At 38.5% G+C, this 23,699-nt stretch overlaps 1 pseudogene; it reads right to left on the bottom strand.

The window, feature by feature from the left end:
• Window positions 1–19,255, bottom strand: LOC108998387 (annotated as a pseudogene).
• Between the last annotated feature and the right edge of the window lie 4,444 nt (window positions 19,256–23,699).

Genomic DNA, 23,699 nt, shown 5'->3' with positions numbered 1-23,699 from the left:
TCACAGAGATGCCGACGGCAGACCGAACAAATGAATTGCGCTGAGTCGAGACTCATAATATCGATTTTCTCTCCCCAATCGACTGGTTTCGGCTGGTGCTGAGCTCTCATGGTAGACGTTGGTGGGGTCTCGATTTTGCCCAAAAACTGCGTCTAGGGCGTCAGTTTTCACACTTATCTCGAACACAACAATTCCGTAGCTATAAACATCCACTTTGGAGGTGATAGGAAGATTGAAAACCCACTCTGGAGCGATGTCCCCTTGGGTTCCTCTTATTCTTGAGAAGCTTGCATTCTTGAGGTATCTATTCTGTATCTTAGACAATCCAAAATCTGCTACCGTTGGTTGATAGTTAGAGTCTAGGAGTATGTTCTGAGGCTTTACATCACAGTGTAAAACCTACTCCAAGCACTCTTCATTCAGATAAGCTAGGCCATTCACTGTGCCCACGACAATGTCAAACCTTTTCTTCCAATCAAGTGCATGGGATGAGAGGTTTTTGGCTAAAGAACCATATTCCATGTACTCGTACACCAAAAGTTTGTGTTGACCCTCTGCGCAGTACCCCCACATATTAATTAAGTTCATGTGGTTAATCCTCCCGATGATGCTTACTTCTCCTTGAAATTCACCTTCTTCTTGGTTAGGGTCGTTGAGACGCTTGAATGCTATGACTCGATTGTCAGGTGTTAACGATGTACATGGTGCCCATATAGCCCATGCAGATCAAGCTAGTAGAACGTCCCTATCAGGTACCATAGTAGACTCCTTTGCGCACTCAAGCAAATCTTCCAGAACACTACCATCACCTGCCAAAGTTTCCTCGACAAATCATCCGTTGAAGTGGTGTCCCTCATGTAACGTGCATGCCTCTGTGCAGAGCACTTGCTGTGTAACGCCCCGATCCGGAGGGTCCGGAGATTTAACTCAAAACACCTGATAATCAATTCCAACATTGCTAATACTCTTCCAAAAGTTTCAAATCCAACATAAACACTTCAAATTTAATTAACCACACATATTCGTATATAAAATCCTCAATACAGAAACCCAAAAAATTACCAACTTCTCTACATGTCACTTAAACTCACATTTCAACAATATAATTATAAAAAATTACCAATATTCATTGAAAGCTTTCTATTCTTAATCCACTATTCTTAAGTCATATCACCCAATTCTTCATAGTCCTGATCCTCAACTGAAATATCCAAAAATCATATGAAAATATTGGAGATAAGAAGGGGTGAGTTATCAACAACTCAGTAAGCAGATAACATATACTATATGCAAACATGAGCATTTACAGATTTTAGAATGCAGAACAAAACACTTTTTATTTTCAGAATGCAGAGTCAGCACATGTTATCAAAAATATCAGAGTGAAAGTTCACAATATTCTTATTCAAAATTCCCTTGGCACAGCATAATTGAAACATGATATCAGAACAGAATTCCATGTTTAACCCCCGTGGTAGGGTTGTGTAAATCTCGGCGGCCAACCGAGGAGAAATAGAATGTGAATCTTCCCCTTATCATTCTCGGAGCCCCAAGTGTGCACAGGAAAGACCATGCAGAAAATCACTTTGTTTCCAATGTGGGTGCACCAGAAACAGAAAAGTTGGTACCAACCCAAACAGAGGCCATAGTTTTACACTCGTGGTAAAGTCAACAGAAACAGAATGTCATGCCAGAGGTTTTAGAAATCACATCTTATCATAACAGAGTACAAAAACAATTTCGGAACATAACATAATCAGATCACAAAAATATAATTTATGCACAAAATTTCATATTCGCTCTCTTTTGCACAATTCGGAAGCAAAATGTCAAAATAAGCTCATGTCTACACTAGTTATGACAGAAAATATTTCCTTCTTATACAAAATTTCATGAGTAATGCTGAATAAATAACTGAGGTCGTTTCCAAAATTTCCTTTCATAACAAAACATGAACATTTTCAAAATTGACCTCAGTCTATTTTATTTTTATGCAAAGTCTAGCATAGGAACCCCGCTTACCTGGACTTATTAGCTTTTCAGAATTTTCTTAAAAAATGTCGAGTCGACTATAAATCGTCACCTATAAAAATAATCACGTAATTTTCGTAAGTTTTCAATCAATCACGGATTTCAATATTTAAGCCTAAACTTCATGTATAACTTATTTTAATTCCTCAAAACTTTAAACCTTGATAATCCCAACATATATAATCATTTTCTAAAATCACCAATATCCACCATAACCCACGTCAAATTCAAAACACCAATATTTAAACCCGAAACATCCAACAAATCTCATAGCATAAACCAATCACACAAACAACTCCATCATCCAATCCAACCGACCCCCTTACTCCTCGGACTCAGTCCGGCACAACCAACCAATTTACAGTAAATATGAGTTAGCGCGAAAATATATTTAAATCTCAAAAGTTTTTTGGGAAAATACTTACAATGCTATAATATAATTTTTGAAAGATCACGAAGGTGCTAGAAGTGGCGGCACAGCAACGAAATAGTGCAAAATGCACTGTGGCCATGAGTCTCAAAAACTCACTTTTGAACGGGGACAAACCAAGACCTGAGATTGATAGGAAAGGGTTTAGAGATGTCGGTGAAGCCAATGGTGGTGTTGGTTGGCCGTGGGTGGCGGCGTAGAGGGTAGTTAAAGACTAAAATGTCCAAAATGAAAATGTTGATGAATGTGCTTCACTGGTGGCAGATCAGGACTGAGAATGGGTGCATTAGGTTGCTAGGAGGTCGAGGATAAAATGGTGAAGAAATGGAGGTCGGAGGTGCCGTGACGGTGGCGCTAGAGTGAAGAGAATGCCGTGGCTTCAAGCCTTGCGTGGTGGAGAACGCCGGTGAGTGAGGAGCTGAAAACCGGAGGGGGAGGTCGCCGGAGGGTGGGGAAGGTCGTGGGTTGGGCGATGTCGCCTGACAGAGGCGCACGGCGGCGGGCTGGGAGGAGAAGAAAAATGCACGGGGTGGGGGAGAGAGAGGCTCGTGCGTGCGGGGGGAAGCAGGGGTTCCAGAAGAAAAAGAAAGAAAAAGAAAGAAGAAAAAGAGGAAAGAGAAAAAGAAAGAGGAAAAAAAATGAAGGGAAAGAAATGAGATCCAATCCTCACAACTTAGGTCACAAAATTGATCCAACGAAAATTATTTCAAAACAACAGTTTAAATAAAATTAATTTAAACACAGTGACTAAGTAAAATAAAATAATTAAATCCAACACAACACAATAATTTTAAAACCCTCAAACAATTAATTTAAATTAAGAGAAATTTAAATGCAAAACAATAATTAATATTAATAAAATATAACAAAATAATTTTTATAACTTAAAAAAAATCATAAAATAAACCAACAAAAAATCTAATAAATTTTAAAACAAAAAAATTTATTAAAATAATCATTCAATTAAAAAACATCACATGCTGTGAAACTTCTGGTAGCATAGAATATTCTCTCCTGGGCTCTGTATAAAAGGCACACCACCTTACTGTAATTTTTCAACACAATATGAATACAAACAAATATTTCCGCATGGTATCAGAGCTATATATAGCAAAAGCTAGGACTAGCTGTCCACCATGTCTGAGCACTCTTCTTCTTCCCCCTCCCCTCCCTCTTCCTTATCTAATTTTTCTCACCTCATTTCTGTAAAACTCTCAGCTGAAATTACCTTCTTTGGAAGGCCAGGTCGTTCCCTATTTACGAGGACAACGTCTTTATAAATACATTGATGGAACCTATCCCTCCCCTTCTGCAAAACTGTCCGATGGCTCCTTAAATCCCGATTTTGAAGTCTAGGTCCAGCATGATCAATTTTGTCATGTCTGCGTTGATATCGTCTCTTTCTGAATCGATTATTGCTCAGGTCGTTGGGCGTGCGTCTGCACGTGAAGTCTGGCTTTCACTCGAGTCCACATATGCTTCAGCATCACAGGCACGGCTTATTTAGACTCAACTTCAACTGGCCTCATTGAAAAAGGGCACTGACCCCATTCAAGTGTATTTTTGACGTGCTAAAATACTCGCCGACACAATGGCAGCAGCTAGGCATCCTCTTTCTGAAATATTTGTTTGTATTCATATTGTGTGCCTTTTATACAGAGTACAAGAGAGAATATTCTATGCTAACAGAAATTGTACAGCAGGTGCCATGCACAGAGGCATGCATGTTACATGAGGGCACCATTACAACGGATGATCTGCTGAGGAAACTTTGGTAGGTGATGGTAGCGTTCTGGAAGATTCGCTTGAGTGCGTATGGGAGTCCGGTGTAACACCTGATAGGGACATTGTATTAGCTTGATCTGCATGGGCTGTACGGGCAGCATGTATAGCGTTAACAGGCCCCCTCAAGTCAAACTGTCTTAAGCGTAGATTTGAACATAAAAGGTGGAATCGCACAACAGACAATGGCTTAGCCAAGAGGTCTGCCAATTGATCTTTTCCAGATATAAATGACACTGATAGGGACGCTATATTAGCTTGAACTGCATGGGCTGTATGGGCAGCATGTATAGCGTTAACATCAGGCAATACCCCTTAGTACACTATTCCTCCCGCACCTCTTCCAATCTCCTCTTTAAAATCTTTTGTCGACTTCTTGAGCTCAACATAGGTAAATCTTCTAAATCTAGTGACAGCAACAAGGTGGCCTTTCTTCTCGGCACCAGAAGTTTGCTGGCCGGGTTGTACTCATGAGACGCCCCACCGAAAGCATAGTGATGATTTCAGGTCCTCCCACTGCATATGCAAACCAGAGGATGAATTTCACTATCTGATTTTCCCGGCTTCTTTTATACGTTCTGTCCAGTTGCACTGTACGCTGTACGTTTACTTGAGCACACTAGTGTGAAATCTTATACAGAATTTTCATAGGAGAAGAGATTGCTTTCAGGCAATCTCAAATAGAGGTCACCCTGGATATCCGAGGAATGATGTCCATTCCGCAATAGTGTCTTGGGGTGGCATTTTGAAGAAACATGCATGTTCCCGAGAGAAGCTGAATTGGAATGCTTTGCAATTGCACAGTTGCAAACATAAATTCTTACATTGATCCAGCGTGTAATTACGGAAGAACCCATAATCATAACCAAAGAATTCAACACGGGGTAACAGCAGAAAGCCAGACTCATTCTATTGCAAGAAAGACTAAAGTCGGGTTCACACCCGTAAGACCAATCCGTGACATTTTTCATCTTAATTAATCCTGGGAGGCAAGAACATTTCCTATTAGAACCAACAATATAGCTGTAACACCCGGACCTAGTCAAACCCGATTTTCTCTCCATTTGATTTTTAAAACTCCTCACCTCTACACGCCTCTTTCCGTTAGTCATAAGCATGCACGTATCGAATGTATTTATTCACTCCCTTGCACTTGCACGTCTCCTACGGATCTAAGGTTTTCTTTTTACGTTCAATCACCTTTATATATATATATATACATACTTTCTGCAAAACACCAAGTCGCAACACCATAACTCAGTTTCTTCACACCGTCCGAAAATCAGCCCAACGCCCCCACCACACACGTACGATCGCAGCATGCTTACACTACGGCTCAGCCTTCGTCAAACCCGTCCACCTACCCAGTATTGCACCTCCACTTAGCTACCGCCAGCCATCGCCCAGTTTTTGTCGTCCCGTAGCACCACCACCTCCACCTCACGGAAACCGCCTACCTAAGGCCTTGTGTACTGCTCTATAGCCCTCCCTCTACCGTCAATGACCATCACTGAAGCCAAAGCCCCACCGTGCACCATGCAGTCCCCCAGCCTCAGCCCAAAATGGAACCTAGTGTCACGTTCCTTGACGCCGCTAAACCAGACCACCCAGTTGCACCTTGGCCCCTCTCTCTACTGTAAACGAGCAACACCAATGTAGCGCCCCAGTCCCGGATGGGTCGGAGAGTTACTTCTTAACACTTAAAATCATATCTCATTGTACAAATGTAAACTCCAATTCCTCATTTACTCATATACCTCATTGTTTTAAACCATCTACTCCAAAATAAATAACTAAGATTACGAAGAAATCTCAAAATAAAAAGTCAACTTCCCAAAGTACTGAGTCAACAGAACGAAACTATTCCATAGAATTCTCCAATATCAAATACCCTCTTTGTATATATAATAGACTATGCCCACAAAGCCTTACCCATGCTTCCTATTCTTGAACCTCCGCTGAAGTATCCAAAATATCTGAAAAATATTATGGATATAAGGGGTGAGTTATCAACAACTCAGTAAGCAGAAATCATATGCTAGCGTGCAAACATGAGCATTTACAAAGTAGAGCATGCAGAACAAAATATTTCCCAGAGTTAACATGCAGAACAGAACATATTTTCAAAAGTAACAGAGCGATTGTTTTAAGACAAGTAAAACCCTTAGTGCTTTGGCATAACATAAACTGAGTATCATCATCAGATCAAAACAGAGCATCAAACAGAGCAGAGACCATGTTTCACCCCCGTGGTAGGGTTGTGCTAACCCCGGTGGCCAAACCAGGCAGAGACAGAGGTGAAATCTTTCCTTTATTCTTCTCGGAGCCCCGAGTGTGCACACAGGAAAGACCACAATAAAACCACTTTGTTTCCAAAGTGGGTGCACTCAGAGACAGAGAAGTTGGTACCAACCCAAACAGAGCAGAACATAACAGAGCAGAGCAAAGCAAAGCAGAGACAGAATCAGATACAAAAAACCAGTACACCATGCCAAAGGTTTTCAGATGTTATATCAAAATAATACAGAGTACCAAAACAGAATCAGAACAGTTTACACACGCTGAACACAAAAGCCAAAACAAATAAATGCACAACTTTTCATATTCTCAATATCACTCTTTTTCAGATTTCAGAAACCACATGACAGAATTTAGCTCATGTCTACACAATGCATGTCAGAATATATTGACGATGGAAAAACCCTAGAGAAAAGAGGGAGACGTGTGTGGGAGTGAAAGCTGAAAAATAGAGTCGTGAGTACGTGCAAGTCGTGGACGAAAGGAACACTACGGTGAAAAAGAAATATAGACGGAAAGAAAAAAAATTAAAATAAAATAAACATGCGGGGAGAAAAAATAAAATAAACAAAAATAAATAAATAACAAAATCAATAATTAATCAAAAAAAAGTTTGGTTGGATCCGGGTGTTACAACCAAAGCCCAAGCCCCACCGGACGCCACCATCCAACCAACCCCGCAAGCCCATACTCTGTTTTATCCATCCAAAAACAGAGCAAGTTCTTGCTCAAGTCCTCCACTGAGCTCCCCTCCGCCGGCCTATCACTCTCCCCATGCCCTCGATTTTTTTAGCCATGTTACACGACCGAAGCCACTGCACGCAACCCCGTCACCACCGCACGCCGTCATCTCTCTCTCTGCCTCCCTCGCTCTCCCTCCCGCTCATCTCTCTCTGCCTCTCTCGCTCTTGCCGCCGTACTCCCTCCCTAGCTCGACAGTTGCGCCACCACGTTATTCCAGCCCAGCCGTCACACAAGGCCCTAACTTCTCCTGGTGTAAGTCCCTGCTATCGCTACCTCGGTTATTTCTGTGTTTTTGTTTCCATTCACTGCTAGTTTTCTCTTAAGGAGTATATATATATATATATATATATATATGTAAATTGTTTTGATTTTATTATAAGTGTGTATATATATATATATATATATGTAAATTGTTAACCTAATTTTTTAGTACTATCACCGGTGTATGTTTCAGATGTATGTTTTCGGATGAGTGGTCTTTTGGGGTTTATCTTTAAATGGGTTTTGTCTTAAGACTCATAAAATATTATTTTTGTGTAAATAATATTTTAATAATATTGTTAACTAAAGGAAGTAAACCTATTTTTAAGAGAGGAGTTTTTTCATGATTTATAAGATTTTTAAAGTAGTCAAAGTATTCTATTAATTTATAATATGTTGGTGTTTTTGATATTTTAAATATTATTTTTTCATAATTATCTTAATACTTGTTCGATTCAATTTCTTATTCGGTACGAATTCGATTAAGTGGTTATTGATGATTTTAGAACATGATGGTATTTTAGGAATTATGAGAATTTTAGGTTTTGAGAATTTAAAATAGGTTCTTTTAGCATTTTAGGTTTAAATATCGAAATATGCGGTTATTTGGAAATTTACGAGAATTACGTGATTATTTTATAGGTGATGCTTAATTATTGTTCGACATTTTGAGGAAAATTCTGAAAAAGCTAAGAAGTCCAGGTCAGTAGGGTTCCTATGCTAGGTTTTATATGAATTATTGAGATTGAGGTTGACTTTCTGAAAACATTGCATATTTTGTGATAAAATGAGAACTTGGGAAAAACCAACCTCGGTCTCTTATATAAATTACTTATGAAATCTGTACGAAAAAAGAAAAATAATTTCTGACATGCACTGTGTAAACATGAGCTAAATTTTGTTATGCTGTTTCTGAAATCTGAAAAAGAGCAATATTGAGAATCTGAAAAATTGTGCATTGATTTAAAAAGATGCTCCGACATTTGTTTTTAATATGTGAGAAGGATCTGATTATGTTTTGGTACTCTGTTTTATTTTGATATGGCATCTGAAAACCTTTGACATAATGTACTGATTTTGTATTTGACTCTGTCTCTGCTCTGCTCTGTTATGCTCTACTCTGTTTGGGTTGGTACCAACTTCTCTGTCTCTGAGTGCACCCACTTTGAAAACAAAGTGATTTTATTGTGGTCTTTCCTGTTTGCACAGTTGGGGTTCCAAGAAGAATAAGGGAAATATTTCACCTTTGTCTATGCCCGATTTAGCCATCGGGGATAGCACAATCCTACCATGGGGGTGAAACATGGTCTCTGCTCTGTAAGATGGTCTATTTTGATGTGATAATGATGCTCAGGTTATGTTATGCCAAAGTACTCTTGTTTTACTTGTCTTAAAACCATCGCTCTGTTACTTTTGAAAACATATTTTGTTCTGCATATTGTACTTTGTAAATGCTCATGTTTACACGCTAACATATGTCCTCTGCTTACTGAGTTATTGATAACTCACCCCTTATCTCCAAATATCTTTCAGATGATTTTGAATAGTCCAGGTAAGGATCAGGATTATGGAGTATCTGTGAGATGATTATTTAAGTATAGTGGATTACTCATAGAAGATTTCTGAGAATTGGCAGATTTTAATAAGAGATTTTATAATATTCTAATGACTTTATATTTTGAAGTCTGTAAATATATTGATGAATTGTGAGTGTTGCTTTGTGAGCATAGTATATTAAATACAAAGAGGGTACTTGTTATTGGAGAATTTTTTTATTGAATAGTTTCTTCTTGCTTTGTTGACTTAGTACCTTGGGAAGTTGGCATTTTTTTTAGATTTCGTCGTATTGTTAGTTCTTTATTTTGAAGTAAATGGTATAAAGCAATGAGGTCTATGAGAAATTGAGGAATTTGAGTTTATATTTGTACAGTGAGATATTATTGTAAGTGTTAAGAGGTAACTCTCTGACCCATCCGGGACCGAGGCGTTACAGTTGGTATCAGAGACAGGTTTAAGATTCTGCATACTATAATAAGGATTTTGATGGAATTTGAGGTTTTAGATTCGGTTGGCTTATATTGTAGGCTGTAGGACACAACTTGGATATGATTTAAGGTTTAGATTTGGAAATTGATATAAGTTTGACCGAAAGCCAGGTTAGATGTTCTGCAGACTATAACATATGAGGTTTTGGATATTGTGGGTTTAGGATGTAACTTCTGATTTGAGGTTGTAGAAATTTAAGGACTAAGAGATGATGAAAGTTGTATTTAAGGTTTTAAAATCTGACAAGCTTTTGGAAATATGTTCTAGGAAATTTGAAGTCTTAAATTTTTTGAATTTTAAGAACCGATCTTCATGACATTTAAGGTTTTAGATCCAGTAGGCTTATTTGATGGAATGTAGAAAATGATTTTGATAATATTTATGGTTTAGATTTTATAGGTGTAAATAAGCTTGTTTAAATGCCAAGTTTGAGGTTCTGGAGACTATAAACATATGAGATTTGGATATCTATGGGTTGTAGGTAATAACGTTCCTTTTTGAAGTGTAGAGATGTGAGGACTATTGGGATGATGATGTGGATATAGAAGGTTTGAGATTCTGCATACTTTATTGGTTGAGTTTTGGAAACTTGAGGTTTTAAAGTTTGTAGAATTTAAGGAATGGCCTTCATGACACTTGAAGTCTTAGATCAGTTAGGCTTATTTACATATTATAGAAAAGAATCCTTACAGGATTTGAGGTTTAGATTTTCTTAAGGTGTATGTAAGCTTAATTAAAAGCTAGGTTTGAGGTTATATAGATATTTGGGGTATGAAGTTGTGGATTTTGGTAAAATTTAGGGAATAATTTCATATTTGATATCTAGAAGTCTACAAGTTGCAAGGGACGATTATTTTGATATTTAAAGTCTTACAATCGGAAGGCGTTAGTGATTGTGATCTTCGAAATTTGAGGTTTTAGAATTGCCGAATGTTTCGAATTGAATTCATGACTTTTGAGGTTTAGATTATAAGGAGCATACATGAGTTTAAAGCGATGTCAAGTTGGTGATTATTGATAGTAAGAAGGGTTATTTGAGTTGGTTAAAGATATGGTTAGGATTTGAAAAAAAAAAAAAAATCTTGAATTTGTTTTAAATATTTATTTAGCATATATATTTTTATCGATACCGATATTTTGTTTTCTGTTTTAGAACATTTAACCAAGTTTAAGCTTACGGGATACCGCCTCGTCATCGAGTTTGAAATCTTGAGAACTTTGGAATTTAGAAATTTTGCATACTTTAAAGAATGATTTTGATGAGATTTAAGGTCGTAGAATTTTGTGGGCTCCAGGATATGATTTTTGATGATATGTAAGGTTTTAGCACTTGCGAACCTATGGAATGAGTTCTACAAAATTTGAGGTTTTGGATTTTGCATATTTTTTATAAGGAAATGATTTTTATGACATTTGAGATTTTAATTCCGGTAGGCGTATTCTATGGACTGTAGGAAATAATTCTGACAGGTTTTAAGGTTTAGATTTTTGGTTGACTTCGTGGAATGAATTTTGATTAGGAACTGGAGGTTTAAACTTGTGATATCAATGTATTAGAGGCTACATACATGTTAGGTGATTTTGCAAAAATTAAATGTAACGAAAAAAAAAAAGTGTATGGACTGGTTAAATGTGGAGGTTAGTTCCTTTCAGATGTACTTGATTTGAGATACAATGTGTTTAGGACTACAAGTGGTTAGAGTGCGCAGCGGAAGCGTGGCTTTGGTGACATGATAATTTGAGAGTCTATTTCGATGTTTGTAAATGGTTCATAGATTATGTGGAGAGTCCAAAATTATTTTAGGTTTTTAATTATATTATTGAGGTGGGGGATTTGAAATCTATATTAGGTGGGGGATTTGAAATTTATTATTTGGTCGTTAACCGCATGATTGAGGTTTATATTTTAGACTTGAAATGGCAGTGTGCGCGAACGTGTATGGCTAGGGAAAATATGGGAGAATACAATCGACAACATTGGAGGGTTAGAATTTGGAATATTAGGTTCGACAATTTTGGAATATTAATTAGGTTCGACAATATGATTGACGTTTGGTGTAGGCATAAAATGGTTGTAGCGGATAAATATTTAGGCTTTGCTTTTGGTACTAGCAAATTTCGAGGACGAAATTTTTTTAAGGGTCAGAGAATGTAATACCCGGACCTAGTCAAGCCTGATTTTCTCTCCATTTGATTTTTAAAACTCCCAACCTCTACACACCTCTTTCTGTTAGTCATAAGCATGCACGTATCTAATGTATTTGTTCACTCCCATGCACTTGCACATCTCCTACGGCTCTAGGGTTTTCTTTTTACGTTCAATCACCTTTATATATATATATATATACATACTTTCTGCAAAACACCAAGTCGCAGCACCATAACTCAGTTTCTTCACACCGTCCGAAAATTAGCCCAACACCTCCACCAGGCACGTTCGATCATAGCAAGCTTACACTATGGCTCAACCTCCATCAAACCCGTCCACCAACATAGTACTGCACCTCCACTTAGCTACTGCCAGCGACTGCCCAATTTTTGTTGTCCCGTAGCACCACCACCTCCACCTCACGGAAATCGCCTACCTAAGGCCTAGTGTACTGCTTTATAGCCCTCCCTCTACCATCAATGAGCATCACCGAAGCCAAAGCCCCATTGTGCACCATGCAGTCCCCCAGCCTCAGCCCAAAACGGAACCTAGTGACACGTTCTTTGACGTCGCTAAACCAGACCACCCAGTTGCACCGTGGCCCCTCTCTCCACCATAAGCGAGCAACACCAAAGCCGAAGCCCCACCGGACGCCACCATCCAACCAACCTTGCAAGCCCATGCTCTTTTTTATCCACCTAAAAATAGAGCAAGTTCTTGCTCAAGTCCTCCACTGAGCTCTCCCCTCCGCTGGCCTATCACTCTCCCCGTGCCCTTGGTTTTTCTAGCCATGTTACATGTCGGAAGCCACTACACGTGACCCCGTCGCCACTACACGTGACCCCGTCGCCACCGCACGCCGTTATCTCTCTCTGCCTCGCTCGCTCGCTCTCCCTCCCTCTCATCTCTCTCTGCCTCTCTCGCTCTCGCCGCCCAGCGTAGGCAGCTTTGCTGCCGCACTCCCCCTAGCTCGACAGTCGCGCCACCACGTTATTCCAGCCCAGCCGTCGCATGTGGCCCTAACTTCTCCTGGTGTAAGTCCCCGCCGCCGCTACCTAGGTTATTTCTATGTTTTTGTTTCCGTTCACTGCTACTTTCCTCTTAAGGAGTGTATGTATATATATATGTAAATTGTTTTGATTTTATTATAAGTGTGTGTGTGTATATATATATATATATGTAAATTGTTAACCTAATTTTTTAGTACTATTACCGGTGTATGTTTCAAATGTATGTTTTCAGATGAGTGGTCATTTGGGGTTTATCTTTAAATGGGTTTTGTCTTAAAACTCATAAAATATTTTTTTTGTGTAAATAATATTTTAATAATATTGTTAACTAAAGGAAGTAAACCCATTTTTAAGAGAGGAGTTTTTTCATGATGTATTTTATAAGATTTTTGAAGCAGTCAAAGTATTCTATTAGTTTATAATATGTTGGTGCTTTAGATATTTCGAATAATATTTTTCGTAATTATCTTAATACTGGTTCGATTAAATTTCTTATTCGGTACGAATTCAACTGTTGTTGTATGCGGACCTTCCAGCTTGCCAGCTCACGAGCCACGGGTTAGGCCAGTAAACTCTAGAAACCTCAAGACCGTCATGAAGAAGGAGGAGAAGGTTATCGTTATCAAATGGAGCTTGTAAAAACCAGAGGAATAGTTTTCTGGCTTCTGGAAGAGACGAGCCTTGTGCTTCTAGTGAGTAGTTCTTGGGGAAGAAGGGTGTCTGTTGGGAAATTAAAGCTTTCCCATAATGTTACACGCCGATCTAGCAAGGAAAAGAACCATACACGGAAGTGTGAGTTACGGGAATTGGGAGTTAGAATGTCGGCAGCAGGGAGTATTCCAAAAGCTATCTTTCTTAGTTATGAGGTGGGCTTGCGTGGGCTTGATGAAGCTATCCTTGTTTGAGAAGAAAAGTAGAGATGGTGGGCTTCGGATGAACCAAGAGCCCGGTCCTTATTTTACTTATAGCATTTTATTTCTTTTAAGTCTGTAACCGAACCATCTAAGGGTAATCTTGTGTTTACACATTACTAGTATATCTCGCGTAGCAACGGCCTAAGGAAGCATCCAGAATCTGTTATTCAATTTGTTAGTTTGTTCATCTATGGAGGAGCTCCCCTCGAAGAGAGTATTATCTTTTCTTATGGAATACATATGAATTTCTCATCAGATTGTTTGCACTCTATTATTTTCCTATTTGATCTATTACAAGTGGTATCTAGAGCTCCTTTCCTGCCTTGTTACAATGCCTGAACACACACGCATGAAAGATCTGCAAGAAGGATTGGATGCTCAGTGGAAAGCTACGGAGCAGCACATCAAGAGCACTGATAGCCAATTCAGTACAATCGGCGTAGAGATGTTGGCTATGCGAAGACAGATGGAATCCATGATGAGTCAGTTCTCCATGATAGTTGCAGACCTGCATGGTGTAAAAACATCGCTGTCAGGAGGTTCTTCTAGTCACCAAGAACACAATGACCACCAGGAAAATAGAGACTCACTAGTATTTCACAATATGGACATCCAGCCAAGACCCATCCGTTTGGATTTTCCAGTGTTTCACGGTGAGAACCCCCATGGATGGCTATTTAAGGTGAATCATTTTTTTACCTATCATAATATTCCTCAAAATAAACTGCGTTTGGTATCTTTACACATGGAAGGGAAAGCCCTAGTTTGGTTTCAGGACTTGGAACAATCTGGGGGGATAAATAGTTGGGAGGCTTTTGTTTGGGCATTACTAATCAGATTTGGCCCAACAACTTATGACGATCCAATGGAACAATTGGCTAAGTTGAGACAAAAGGGTAGTGTTGAAGAGTATAAAGCTGAGTTTGAAGCCTTATCCCACAGACTGCATGGGTTATCTGAGAATTACAAGTTTAGTTGCTTTCTCAGTGGCCTTAGGGATGATATAAGGTTCACTGTCAAGATGTTCAGTCCTAATAATTTACTCACAGCTTATGGACTTGCTAAACTCCAGGAGGAAAAGTCTTCAATCCATAAAAAAATCCCATACCGAAAACCAACCTACAACACAACCAACCAAACCCATGAACCAAATTTTCCTAAATTTTCCCAACAGCCTCAAGCCACAAATAACCTACAAAACCATCCTAAAGCCATAGTCTCAGTCCATAAAATCAGCCAACAAGAAATGAAGGAGCGTAGGGCTAAGGGCCTATGCTATTCTTGTGATTCCAAGTGGGCCCCAGGTCACAAATGTTTCAGTCCAAAGCTATAGTTAATTGAAGAGATAGAGGAAAATTATGAAGTTCTTGACATTGATAGTAGCAAGGCAATAGACCAGCTGGACACACAACATTTTCCAGTTTCTGATGAAGCCCTAGAAATTACTTTACACGCTATCATTGGGTCTTTGAACCCTAAAACCATGCGTGTGGTGGGTAGAATTGGCAACCAACCAGTCACAATCCTAATAGACTCCGGAAGTACTCACAACTTCCTAGACCCTTCCATACTGCCCAAACTCTCCCTACATGTAGTAACATATGACAAAATTAAGGTGAAAATTGCAAATGGAGATAAAGTCCAAAGTGAGGGCACACTTAAAGATGTAACACTGGTTGTCCAAAACATGAAATTCTCTATTGACATGTACATACTAGTGCTGGCAGGGTGCGATGTTGTGCTTGGCGTTCAATGGTTACAAGGGCTAGTGTCAATTTTATGGAACTTCCATAACCTCACCATGCAGTTCACTCATCAGAACTCTTTGGTTGTCTTAAAGGGGTTGCGGAGCAGCACTTTAATGCAAGACAGGGCATTTAATAGGGCCACGACTCTAGAAAAGAAAGGGGTACTACTGCAGCTCATTGAACAAGTTTCTCCAACCCAAACACCTACCATTATTCCCAGACCTATACAGAACCTACTGGACCTATACCCTGACATCTTTTCCCTTCCCTTTGGCCTACCTCCAACAAATCTCATGACCACAATATCACATTACAACCTAGTACTCAACCCATTTCTGTGAGACCCTATCGCTACCCCTATTTTCAGAAAGATGAAATTGAAAAAATCATACAATAGTTGCTGCAATCAGGGGTTATAAGACCTAGTCAAAGCCCTTATTCTTCACCTGTTTTGTTGGTAAGGAAAGCAGATGGTACATGGCGTCTATGTGTTGATTATCGTGCCCTAAACCATGTTACTTTGAAGGATGAGTACCCAATTCCAGTGGTGGAAGAATTAATGGATGAATTACATGGGGCCAAAGTGTTTTCTAAACTCGATCTACGGTCGGGATATCATCAAATTAGGGTGAAACCTGAAGACATCCCTAAAATGGCATTCCGTACACACGAGGGGCACTATGAATTTTTGGTCATACCATTTGGCTTGACCAATGCACTATCTACCTTCCAAAGCTTGATGAACCAGGCTTTTAAGCCTCACTTACGAAAATTTATTTTGGTTCTTTTTATGATATTTTGATCTATAGCAGGGATGAGGAAGCCCACTTACACTACCTACATCTGACTTTTGCTATCCTAAGGGACAATCAGCTCTATGCAAAGCTCAGCAAATGTGATTTTGGCTGCCCAGAAATTGCGTACTTGGGCCATTTAATTTCTAGCCAAGGAGTACAGGCAGATCCTGAGAAGATAAAGGTTATGTTGAGCTGGCCACAGCCCAAATCTCTTAAAGCCTTACGAGGTTTTCTAGGCCTTACAGGGTACTATCGGAGATTTGTGAGAGGCTATGGAGCTATAGCAGCACCACTAACTAGCTTGTTAAAGAAAGACAGCTTTACTTGGGATGAAGACGCACAAGCAGCTTTTGACAAGCTCAAAACAGCCATGACTGAACCCCCAGTCTTAGTACTGCCTAATTTTCAAAAACACTTTGTCATTGAGTGTGACGCATCGGGTGAGGCCATTGGGGGTAGTACTTATGCAAGAAGGGAGACCCCTCGCATGTTTTAGTCAGGCTTTGAAAGGGCGAGCCCGACGACTCTCAACATATGAAAAAGAATTTCTGGCCTTAGTTTATGCAGTTCAAAAATGGCGCCATTACCCTTTGGGCCAGCCATTTGTTGTCAGAACGGATCACCAAAGTTTGAAGTTTTTGCTTGACCAAAGAGTTGGGACTGTTATGCAGCAGAAATGGATTGCTAAACTGATGGGGTATGACTTCGTGGTAGAATACAAACAAGGTAAAGAGAACCTGGTGGCTGATGCATTATCTAGGCAAGCGAGGGATTCCGAGGTGACTTTGGCTCTTATTTCTGTCCCCAATTGGGACTGGATGACTGAAATAAAGAGTATATGCTAATGATGACAGAATCCGTGTTCTATAGGAGAAGCACCAACGAGGACAACTACAGGCCCCTTATACAGTGAAGAATGACATATTGTTTTATAAGGGCAAAGTTTATATCCTTGCCATTTCCCCTTTCATACATAAGTTGCTAGATTTATTGCATGGAAGTCTGTTAGGGGGTCACTTGGGCTTTGAAAAAACCCTATACCGAGTTAAAAAGGATTTTTATTGGCCTCGCCAGAAAATGGATGTGAGAAATTTTTTAAATGCGTGTGACATTTGCCAAACTATCCAAGTGGATAACACTCCCCAGTGGTCTCCTACAACCTCTCCCAATTCCCTCAACACCATGGACTGACATTACCATGGACTTCGTTGAAGGTTTGCCCAACTCAGGTGGTTTCAATGCCTTATGGGTAGTAGTAGACAGGTTCACAAAATACTCCCATTTCATATCCATTTCACACCCATACACTGCCAAGACTATTGCCCATCTCTTCCTCAAACACATTTTTAAACTTCATGGGATGCCCAATTCTATCACCTCAGATTGGGATCCAACCTTCACTAGCAGGTTTCGGCAAGAACTCCTATCCTTTCAGGGGGTTACATTGGCCTTCAGCACAGCTTACCATCCATAAACAGATGGAGAAACCGAAGCTGTTAACAAGTGGGTGAAAAATTATCTAAGATCCTATGTCTCTGATCGACCTAAGGAATGGTCTAAATGGGTGGCTTTGGCAGAATGGTGTTATAACTCGAGCCAACATGCTTCGAGTAAAATAACACCCTTCCAGGCTCTGTATGGTTACACACCTCCTAGACTAAGAAGTTACATTGCAGGAACAGTGAGGTTAGAAGAAGTGGAAACTACCTTGCGTGAAAGAGATCTACTTTGGACCCTATTGAAACGAAACTTACTCAGATCACAAGAGAGAATGAAATGGTATGTTGATAAGGACATAAAGGAACAAGAATTTCACGTTGGAGATTGGGTTTACCTAAAACTCCAACCGTACCGGCAGTCATCACTTCGCCACCATCAAAATTTGAAACTTTCACAACTTTTTTATGGTCCTTTCTAGGTAACATAGAAGATAGGCGAGGTGGCTTACCATATTCAACTTCCCCCTTCAGCTTAGCTCCATGATGTTTTCCACGTATCCCAACTGAAAAAGAAACTCGGTTCCTAGGTCAGTATCATCCCCACCATCCCACCCACTGATAAAAATGGCATCTTGAAACCAGAACCGGAAGAAATACTTAACAGAAGATTGAGGAAAGTTCGAAATTTACCCGTCGTTGAGCTCCTAGTTCACTGGAATGGTCAATCTCACGAGGAGGCTTCTTGGGAATGTTATACGCAGCTCTGCATGGATTACCCACACCTTGTGGGCAAGGTGTTTTGATGGGGAGGAGATTTGTTACACGCCGATCTAGCAAGGAGAAGAACCAGACACATAAGTGTGAGTTATGGGAATTGGGAGTTAGAGTGTCGACAGCAAGGAGTATTCCAGAAGCTATCTTTCTTAGTTATGAGATGGGCTTGCGTGGGCTGAAGTAAGAGCATGGGCTTGATGAAGCTATCCTTGTTTGAGAAGAAAAGTAGAGATGGTGGGCTTCGGATGAACCAAGAGCCCGGTAAGGGTAATCTTGTCTTTACACATTACTAGTATATCTCGCGTAGCAACGGCCTAAGGAAACATCTAGAACCTGTTATTCAATTTGTTAGTTTGTTTATCTATGGAGGAGCTCCCCTTGAAGAGAGCATTATCTTTTCTTATGGAATACATATGAATTTCTCATCAGATTGTTTGTACTCTATTATTTTCATATTTGATTTATTACACATAAAGTAACACCTTCCATGTTCTGTAGATAAAGATTACTGCTGTTGTCGAGAGATAAGTTTATTGAGGAGAGTGACTGAGTGTTTGTTGCCCAAACTGTGAACTTTCTAGCATCGGTTAAGATAAGATTTCCATTTTTGAGGAGGAGAGCTTGGAGCTCCTTCCATTAACTGGCTAATCACAGTTTGCCATCATGATTACAATCTAGTTCTTGCCACGGGATGCCTTATCGAACCATATGGCATACAATAGGCATTATCACCCACCGAATCAAAGGTAGCAGAGAAAACTTCATTAGTTGATATTAGAACATCTTTCGATTTCTCAATTGAGAGGAATTTGCCTTCATGAATGGAATCCATACTTGAAGATGAGAACGGGAGAGAAAATGACAAAGTCAATAGATCGAAGGAACATAATTGGCGAACCCATGGTATCCAAACCTTGGCAACTACTGCTCATTACAACAAAAAAGAGCTATTGAGACGATTTTTGTTTGGAACGAAATGAAGATCGATCTAAAAAATGAGATGTAGTGATTAATTTCAATTTTCGTTCCGAAAAAATGACGGAAAGTGTTTACTGATCAAACACATTCGAATGGTATATTTTGGGATGAAAATTTTTGTCCATAATAAGTAACCGTTCGAATACCTAGAAAGAATGTTCGAATGAAATAAAATAAACATTCGAATGGAAATTATATATAATCGAACGATAATTTGACACGTAAAGTGAAAGAATTTTGCAGGACATTGACTGTTCAAATAGCATACAAAAACGTTCAAACTCTAAGGTTAAACAATGTTCGAACATATATTATTTATGATTGAATAGTAAATTGGCAGGTTAAGTTAATAAGTTAATCAATGTTCGAACGGTGGTTTGAGGAATACTTCTTTACATATTTTTAAATTATTTTCCATTATTTTATTATTTTAATTTTATTTTATTCTTGTTAAACTAATTGAATTCTTTTACTTATCATCCATGCACCATATACTTGTTAAAGGAAAAATTAAAAAATAAAATAAAATTGGTGAAGTGTGTGGTGTGTATTAGGGATGATAAGTAGAATTATTCTTATATTAACTAATAATTTATCAATTAAATAATAGGAATAATATAAATCAATAATTAATATAGAAAGGACAAAAAATATAATTCATAATTAAATCAAATTTACAAAACATCAGATATTTTTCATATCAGAAACAAAAAAATATAAATAAAGATAGAAACTACTATGATCCCAACTGTAACGCTCCGTCCTCGAGGGTCCGGAGAGTTAACTCGTACCACCTAAAAATCATTTTCCATCCACATAGTACATACTCTGATTTTTCTCTATCACACAAAATACTAATTAATTCACATCAAATACTCCAGTATAATTATTCTAAGACAATACAAATATTTAATATAAACATCAACCTCCCAATAAATCACATCATTAGAGCACAACAAGCTTACTGAATAAAAATCCATAATACTCATATAAACCTTCTATGCTTAAACCATCATTCTTAACTCCTTTCACCCATGCTCCATATTCTTGATCCTCAACTGGAACATTCAAATCATGTAAGACCCTGTCCTCGAGGGTCCGGAGAGTTAACTCATGTTACCTGATAATCAACTCTAACACTGCTAATATATTTCCAAAAGCTCTAAATCAAACGTAAACACTTCAAATTTAAAATAATCACACAAACTCATATATCAAATCCTCAATACAGTAACCCCAAAAATATCAACTTCTCTACATGTCACTTAAACTCACATTTCAACAATATAATTAACAAAAAATGACCAATACTCATCGAGAACTTTCTATTCTTAATTCACTATTCTTAAGTCATTTCACTCAATGCTTCATAGTCTTGATCCTCAGTTGAAAATTCCAAAATCATCTGAAAATACTGAGAAGATAAAGGGGGTGAATTATCAACATCTCAGTAAGCAGAAAACATATACTAGTGTGTAAACATGAGCATTTATCAAAATTCAGATTGCTGAAGAAAATATTTTTCCTTTCAGAATGCAAAATCAGAACATGTTATAAAAAATATCAGAGTGAAAGCTTCAGAAAATATTCTTATTCAAAGTCTTTTGGCATAGCATAACTAACCACCATCATACCAGAACATCATCACATCAGAGGCCATGTTTAACCCTCGTGGTAGGGTTGTACAAATCCCAGTAGCTAACCGAGTAAAAACAGAATGTGAATCTTCCCCTCATTTATTCTCGTAGCCCCGAGTGTGCACACTGGAAAGACCACCAGAAAAACCACTTTGTTTAGTAGGTGCACCAGAAACAGAACAATTGGTACCAACCCAAACAGAAGCCACTATTAGCACCCGTGGTAGGTCAAATAGATCACCATCCACAAACCAAATCCCTATTTAGAATGTCATGCCAAAAGTTTCAGAAATCACATCATATCAGAGTACAGAACATCTTCAGAACATAATAGAATCAGATCACAAAACATAATTTTATGCACAAACTTTCATATTCCCTCTCTTTTGCATAGTTCAGAAGCAAAATGCACAATAGCTCATGTCTACACCAATCATGCCAGAAAATACTTTATTCTTAAACAGAATCTCATGAGTAATGCAGAACAAATAACTGAGTTAGTTCAAATCTCTTTTCATAACAAAAAATGCATATTTTCAAAAATCAAACTCAGCCTATTTTATTTTTACGCAAATCTAGCATAGGAACCCCGCTTACCTGGACGACTTAGCTTTTCAGAATTTTCCTAAAAAATGTCAAGTCGACTATAAATCCACCTATAAAAATAATCACGTAATTTTCGTAAGTTTTCAATCAATCACGTATTTCGATATTTAAGCCTAAGCTTCTAAAATAACCTATTTTAATTCCTTAAAACTTAAAACCCTTATAATCCCAAAATGTATCAGCACTTTCTAAAATCATCAATATCTACCATAACCAACGTCAAACTTAAAACACCAATATTTAAACGTGAAACAACCAACAAATCTCATAGCATAAACCAATCACACAAACAACTCCACCATCCTATCCAACCGACCCCCTTACTCCTCGGACTCAGTCCGGCACAACCAACCAATTCATAGTAACTATGAGTTAGTGCAAATATACATTTAAATTTCAAAAATTCTTTCAAAAAATACTTACAATGCTATAATATAATGTTTGAAAGATCACGGAGGTGCTAGAAGTGGCGACACAACAATGGAATAGTGCAAAATGCACTAGGCCGTGGATGTCACAATGCCACTTTTGAACAAGGACAAACTAAGACTTGAGATTACTAGGGAAGAACTTAGGGATGTTAGTGAAGCTAATGGTGGTGGTGGTTGGCCGTGGGTGGCAGCGTGGGAGGTGTTTGGAGGCCAAAATGCTCAAAACGAAAATGTGGATGGTGGAACTTCGCCGATGGCGGATCGGAGCTGGGGATGAGTGGTTTAGGTTACTGGGAGATTAAGGAAGATGTGGTGAAGAGATGGTGGCTGGAGGTGGCGCGACGGCGGCACAAGAACGCACGGAATGCCGCGGCTTGAGGCCGTTTGCGGAGGCTAACGACAGTGCGAAAGGGGCTGGAAATTGGAGGTGAGGTCGCGGGCCAGAGGGGCGAAGACGACCACGTCGGCGCACAGCGGCACTGGGTGGAGGACGATGCATGAAACAAAGTGCTTGTATCCCACTGCAAAAATACTTTGGAATAACATAACTGAACATCTTCATCTTATCATATCATATCATGTCATATCGTATTGTATCGTATTATATCATATACCATGTTTAACCCCCGTGGTAGGGTTGTGCTATCCTCGGTGGCCAAACCAAGTAGTATCATGTTGTGAAACTTCCCTTTTTTTAATCTCGGATCCCCGAGTGTGCACACAGGAAAGAACACATGTAAGACCACTTTGTTTCCAAAGTGGGTGCACTCATATCATATCATATCATGTTGGTACCAAACATATCACATGAACCAGTATCATCATATCAGAATCATATTCAAAATCAGAATAAAAATAGATAAGTATGCCAAATGTTTTTCATATCCATATCATATCAAACCACGTGTTGAATATATTCATGTCATTTCATTTTAATCAGAAACAAACCAAATCATTTTTTTATATCATATGTACAAAAATTTACCGATATCGTATTCGCTCTTTTGCACTTTTCAGAAACATGTCAAATATTGTTCATGTCTACACAGTTCATGTCAAAAGCATTTCTTTTCTCTTTCATACGTATCTCATGAGTGAATGCAAAACATATATTGAGGTTGTTTTTTTTTCACCTTTTCTTTTTAAAATAACATGCACATTTTTACAAACCAACCTCAGTTCATTTCTTTTTACGCAAATTTAGTATAGGAATCTCGCTTACTTGGACTTCTTAGCTTTTCAAAAACTTCCTCAACAATGCCGAGCGAAATTAATCGTCACCTATATGATAATTACAAAAATTTCCAATCAATCTCATATTTCGATATTCAAGCCTAAACTTCTAAAATAACCTATTTTAAATTCCTCAAACCCAAAATTCTTATTATTCCTTAAATACCAACATCACTTTCCAAACTCATGAATATCCAACTTAATAACTCCGACTAAAACATTAAATTCTAACTTATTTACGATTGAGATGTTACAATAATTTATAATACTAAATAACATAACTATATCAAAATCATTATAAGTAGAAAATCATACTTTTGTTTATATAATAAAAAAATATTCTTTTAAAAGGATTTAAAAATAAGATTTTATACTTACTGATCATTCCAAA

This window comes from Juglans regia, chromosome 6, assembly GCF_001411555.2.
Source record: "Juglans regia cultivar Chandler chromosome 6, Walnut 2.0, whole genome shotgun sequence".
Taxonomy (NCBI): Eukaryota; Viridiplantae; Streptophyta; class Magnoliopsida; order Fagales; family Juglandaceae; genus Juglans; species Juglans regia.
The sequence above is the reverse complement of the archived record's forward strand: the minus strand, read 5'-3'. Positions and strand labels throughout refer to the sequence as shown.